The sequence below is a fragment of the Silurus meridionalis genome, chromosome 15, assembly GCF_014805685.1.
Source record: "Silurus meridionalis isolate SWU-2019-XX chromosome 15, ASM1480568v1, whole genome shotgun sequence".
In the NCBI taxonomy this organism is placed as follows: Eukaryota; Metazoa; Chordata; class Actinopteri; order Siluriformes; family Siluridae; genus Silurus; species Silurus meridionalis.
The window spans coordinates 13082200-13088936 of record NC_060898.1 but is presented as its reverse complement, the minus strand read 5'-3'; positions in this window follow the sequence as shown (position 1 = coordinate 13088936).

Below are 6737 nucleotides of genomic sequence, written 5' to 3'. Positions count from 1 at the left end.
CAGACTGGCTCATTGTTTCATTTACAGAAAGCCTTCTGTGTGAGTGTGTGTATGTGTTTGTGTGCATACTGAATGTCTTTGTTTAAATCCTAAAAGCAAAATAGAATTATGAGGTTTTATGCTCATTATTGCATGTTGGTGTTATGCTCATTATTGAATAAAATGACAAACACAAACACTCAAACTACACACAATTTTCCATCACAGAAACGTCTTCAGGAGAATTTAATTTTGTGGTTTCGTAGTGAAATAACAAGCTCTAGTTTTTGTCTAAAGTTGGTAAAAGTATAAAATGTTTATAGCTGCTTATATTTTAGTACATTTTTATAAATATTAAAGTAAAATAATATTAAAATCTAATGTAATTGTGAATGGATAATAATGATGACATCTGTATTAAATATATTTGTTGACATTATTATAGACAAATAATCTGCTTTAAGGTGGTAAGTGTATAAAACTATAACAGCACCACACAGTGTTTTTACTTACAAATATATTTGCTTATGCTCAATTCACTTCATGTCATGTGGGGAAAAAAGAAACATTGGTTAAAATTTCTCACTACTGTAAAAATGTTATTAAGGTTGATTAAAAATCAAATCAAATCAAATATTATTTGTTACATACACATACATACAACATGCAGTGAAATGTTCATTACGACGGTCCGGCATGAGGGAATAGGATGGGGAGAAAAATAATACAAAGAAAAAGACAAGTACAAAAACTATATTAAATAAAATATAAGAATATATAAAAATAAGATATATAAAAAAAGATATAAAGATATGCTTCACTACTGTTTCACTGTTTACTGCCATAAGCATTTTTTTTTTATATACGTCCTCTCTTTCATATATATATATATATATATATATATATATATATATATATATATATATATATATATATATATATATATATACACACACACACACACTGGTGCCCAAAATTAGAGAACAATTTATAAACAATTGAACAATTCTGAAATAATGAGTTTTTGTCCTGTCTATACCATACTACCAAAACACCTTTTCCACAAAATAACTAGGGCATTTCCAAAAAAAACATTATTTTGCAGAAAACACACTGATCAAAATTAGAGAACAACAATGACTGTAGCATGGAAAAAGATTACAACAATATTTTCTGAAGGTTACAACAGTCAGCAATTAGTAGGAAGTGTACAGGCCTCTGCTCTGAATGACTTCAGCACATCTGCGACCACAGGACAGCACTAGTCTCTCACACTGCTCTGGTGTTATTTTGGTCCACTCTTCTTCCAGTCTCCTCCACAGTTCGGTGACTGTGGTGGGTTTTTTGGCCATAACTTTGTCACCAAGTATTTTCCAGAGGTTCTCTATTGGGTTGAGATCAGGACTCTGGGCAGGCCATGTCATTATTTCAATGTTATTTAGTTTCACGGAACTGCTTTACCCGTTTTGCTGTTTGACATGGAGCGTTGTCCTGCATGAACACTGCGGGCTGATTGGGTGATGAACGCAGGGAAGGAACCATATGCTGTTGAAGAAGGATCTGATAAACATTTGCATTTACTCTGCCATGTAGCTGTATAAGAGGCCCAACTCCTGCTGCAGAAAACATGCTCCAAACCATGACACTTCCTCCTTTACTTTTCACTGACTTCTTTACACACTTTGGGTTCAGTCTTTCTCCAGTTTGTCGCCGAACATAATGTTTTCCATCGGACCCAAATAAATTAAACTTGCTTTCATCACTGAAGTGAACTTTGGACCAGTTCTCCTCTGTCCACACAACATGCTCCTCAGCAAAGCTTAGTCTAGCCTTTTGATTCTTTCTGCTAATGAAAGGTTTGGTCACTGCAGAGTGGGCTTTCAGTCCAAATGCTCTTAAACGTTGAGACACTGTATGACGAGACAGATCCTTACCCTGTTCAGCGCTGAACTGGTGAGCAATTCCAGCTGCAGTGTGGAAACGATTGCCCATTGAGATCCTCCGCAGTATCCTGTCCTCTCTTGTATTTGTCTTCCGTGGACGACCAGCCTTCTTGGTGGACTTGAATGAGTTTGTGATGTTGTAAAGATTCAATATTCTTGAAATCACAGATTTGGAACGACCAACTTGTCTTGCTATGGCTGATAGGGTCATCCTTTGGCCTTCATCTGGACAACCTGCTGCCGGAGGCTTTCAGTCACTTTAGAACGGCCTACCATCTTGCAGAGTCAGTGAAACTGGAAGTTAGGCTGCCAGTTAAATAGGGGTTGACAGATAATCAAGGAAATTAGCACCAGGTACCAGATTAACACCAATAACTGGGAGGTATCTGAAAGTGTGTGTTTTCTGCAAAATAATGTTTTTGTAAATGCCTTAGTTATTTTGTGGAAAAGGTGTTCTGGTAGCATGGTATAGACAGGACAAAAACTCCTTCAACTGTTGAGCAGTAAAGATGACATTATTTCAGAATTGTACAATTGTTTATAAATTGTTCTCTCTAATTTTGATCGCCAGTGTGTATATATATATATATATATATATATATATATATATATATATATATATATATATATATATATATATATATATATATATATATATATATATATGAAAGAGAGGATGTATATACAAAAATGCTTATGGCAGTAAACAGTGAAACAGTAAACAATAGACAATTTAAGGTGGTTTAGATTGTCCATAAAGTGTCCGTGTGCGGTATGGTGTGGTGTAAAATGTCCATAAGTGTCCGTGTGCGCAATGGTGTGGTGTAAAGTGTCCGTGTGCGGTATGGTGTGGTATAAAAAATAAAGTGCACTGTGCTGTGCAAGTCCAGAGTTTAAAGTGTCGTTGTGCAAAAGGTAAGAAATGTACCGAGAAAAGTGTGATGATGGAGAGAGTGGGCCAGTTTTTAGATCCTGGGTGTCTCCTGGTTTAAACTCCGAATGGACTGCAGGAAAAAGCTCCTCCTCATTAAGTGGGAATGGCATTGCCTTTTAATAAAATAAAATAAAAAAAATGTATTTTTTTTAAAAATCAAAATACATTAAGAAATTAAGATAAATCCAATATGACTTTTTAATAAGGAAAAATTACACTACATTAGTTTTATCATTAAGAAATACTGTTTTATACATGATCTTTGTTAAGATATTGAGTTACAAATGTTTAACTTAAATAACTGTAAGGCTCAATTCTTATATACATATTACATATTTTAAAAACAATGTATAGCCTTACACACACACACACACACACACACACACACACACACACACACACACACACACACACACACACGTGTCATGTGACTACTTTTTATTTCATATATATATATATATATATATATATATATATATATATATATATATATATATATATATATATATATATATATGAAAGAGAGGATGTATATACAAAAATGCTTATGGCAGTAAACAGTGAAACAGTAAACAATAGACAATTTAAGGTGGTTTAGATTGTCCATAAAGTGTCCGTGTGCGGTATGGTGTGGTGTAAAATGTCCATAAGTGTCCGTGTGCGCAATGGTGTGGTGTAAAGTGTCCGTGTGCGGTATGGTGTGGTATAAAAAATAAAGTGCACTGTGCTGTGCAAGTCCAGAGTTTAAAGTGTCGTTGTGCAAAAGGTAAGAAATGTACCGAGAAAAAGTGTGATGATGGAGAGAGTGGGCCAGTTTTTAGATCCTGGGTGTCTCCTGGTTTAAACTCCGAATGGACTGCAGGAAAAAGCTCCTCCTCATTAAGTGGGAATGGCATTGCCTTTTAATAAAATAAAATAAAAAAAATGTATTTTTTTTAAAAATCAAAATACATTAAGAAATTAAGATAAATCCAATATGACTTTTTAATAAGGAAAAATTACACTACATTAGTTTTATCATTAAGAAATACTGTTTTATACATGATCTTTGTTAAGATATTGAGTTACAAATGTTTAACTTAAATAACTGTAAGGCTCAATTCTTATATACATATTACATATTTTAAAAACAATGTATAGCCTTACACACACACACACACACACACACACACACACACACACACACACACACACACACACACACACGTGTCATGTGACTACTTTTTATTTCATATATATATATATATATATATATATATATATATATATATATATATATATATATATATATATATATATATTTTTTTTTTTACAAAACACACACTAATATACAGATATTTATTAGTGCAGTGATTGTGTTTATTAAAGTTGTACCTATTCCCTTTTCTCAACAGAATATCTAGCTTGTGATCATCTAGGGTTAGGGTTGAATATGAGGCCTTCGTGATTTTATGTTTATTACAATGTAATATTAGTTGCTGAACGGTTATTCCACTCATTTAGCAACCATCTACAGCACCGTATAAGGATCTGAAAACGAGTTGCAGGATAATGTTTTGCTATATTTTATGTAGTTTTGAGAATATTTACATACTTTATTACTGTTGCTGCAATTTCTTTAGCAATTTGTGCAGTTTTTTTGCATTGGTAAACTAGGGTCTATTGACTTGAGTCTTTAAAAGGAAAAAAATGTAAATAGGTTTATGCATTATGCTGCAGTGGACTTGCAGTGATAAAATGTAAGCGTGCAAAAAATGCAAAGTCATATATATAAATTCTCTGGGTAAGCAGGACTTTTTAGTGAAAGATTTTTCAGTAGCAGTGCAAGAAATGTGTTGCAGAAATTTTCTGTCATCTGCATATCAAAATCACTAACACATAATTATCTGCTATATTAATTTTAAGGCATATAACACTGAACAAAATTTTAAATGCAACACTTGTTTTTGCCCCCATTTTTCATGAGCTGTTTTTCTATGTACAAAAAAAGGCCTATTTCTCTCAAATATTGTTCAAAAATCTGTCTAAATCTGTTTTAGTGAGCACTTCTCCTTTGCCAAGATGTCAGAAAAACAGTCAGTATCTGGTATGACCACTAATTGCTTTATGCATTTTGCCCTGTACAGTGAAAACCAGGATTCATCTGTGAAGACAACACCTCTCCAAAGTGCCAGATGCGTGCATTTGCCCATAACTTTGGTTATGCAAACCGATTGTTGCAGCAGCAGCTGTCCGGGTGGCTGGTCTCAGACAAGCTTGGAAGTAAAGATGCTGGATGTGGAGGTCCTGAGCTGGTGTGGTTACACGTTTGTCTGTGTTTGTGAGGCCAGTGTACTGCCAAATTCTCTGAAACGCCTTTGGAGGCAGTTTATGGTACAGAAATGAACATTCACAGCCAACAGCTCTGGTAGACATTCCTGCAGTCAGCATGCCAATTGCACACTTCCTCAAAACGTTGACATCTGTGGCATTGCTGTGTGATAAAACTGCACATTTTAGAGTGGCCTTTTATTGTGGCCAGCCTAAGGCACACCCGTGCAATAATCATGCTGTCTAATCAGCATTTGATTTGCCACACCTGTAAAGTAGATGGATTATCTCTGCAAAGGAGAAGTGCTCACTAAGACAGATTTAGACAGATTTGTGAACAATATTCGAGAGAAATAGGCCTTTTGTGTACATAGAAAAAGTATTAGATCTTTGAGTTCACCTCATGAAAAATGGGGCAAAAACAAAAGTGTTGTGTTTATAATTTTGTTCTGTGTAATAACTATAATAATAGAATACAGTAATTATACATGCAACCCCAAATTGGAACACTGTGTAAAATGTAAATAAAAACAAAAATTATTTGCAAATCTCAAAATCCCATATTTTATTCACAATCATAGAACATAGAAAACATAGTTTTCTATGCCCAGCCCACCCTCTATGCCCACCCCTCAGGTATTGCAGACAGAAAGGAAGACGTTCGAGGCCCTGGTACCTACACAGCATCTGCAGCAAAACCAATTTAAAGCTGTCACTCAAAATGCAATTAAAATTTTTAGCTCACCGCATCATATGGCTTCTCTCTAAACAAACTGATGAAATATACAATTTTAAGGAAAATAAGGTAATTTTGCATTTAATGTCTCAGAAAAGGTCAACAAATGTCTGGATAAAGTAAATGTTATCATTAATGTTAAAATCAAACAGTTGGAGAAACATATTGCAACTAATTATGTTAATTTACATCAGGCAGTATGATGATTGGGTATAAACAGTGTATCTTAGAGAGGCAGAATCTCTCAGAAATAAAGATAGCCAGAGCTTCACCAATCTGTGAAAGACTGTCAAAATATTGTGGAACATTTTCAGAATAATAAATAACAGTTAATATCTTTTCATTTACATTACATAATATCATTTAAAATTTTAACATAATCTGGCGAAAAATCAATATTGGATGCCAGTGATCTTAGGTGACACTGCATTTAATATATTCATGATTCTGTAACACCTCTAGAAATCATTGTCTGTAAAAACAGTTTGCCATGTCATCCACAAATACAAGTTAAATCTCTACCATTTAAAGAAGAAGTCATGCATGAACATGATCCAGAAATGCCACCATCCTCTCTGGGCCAAAGCTCATTTAAAATGTACTGAGGCAAAGTAGGAAAACTGTTCTGTGTTTAGACCAATCTAAATTTTAAATATTTTTGGAAAACCATTGACACCATGTCTTCTGGACTAAAGAGGAGAGGGACTATCTGGCTTGTTATCAGCGATCAGGTAAAAAACTAAACGCATCTCTGGTGGTATTAGAGTGCATTAGTGCCTGTGGAATGGGCAGCTTGCACATTTGAAAAGGCTCCATCAATGCTGAATAGTATATA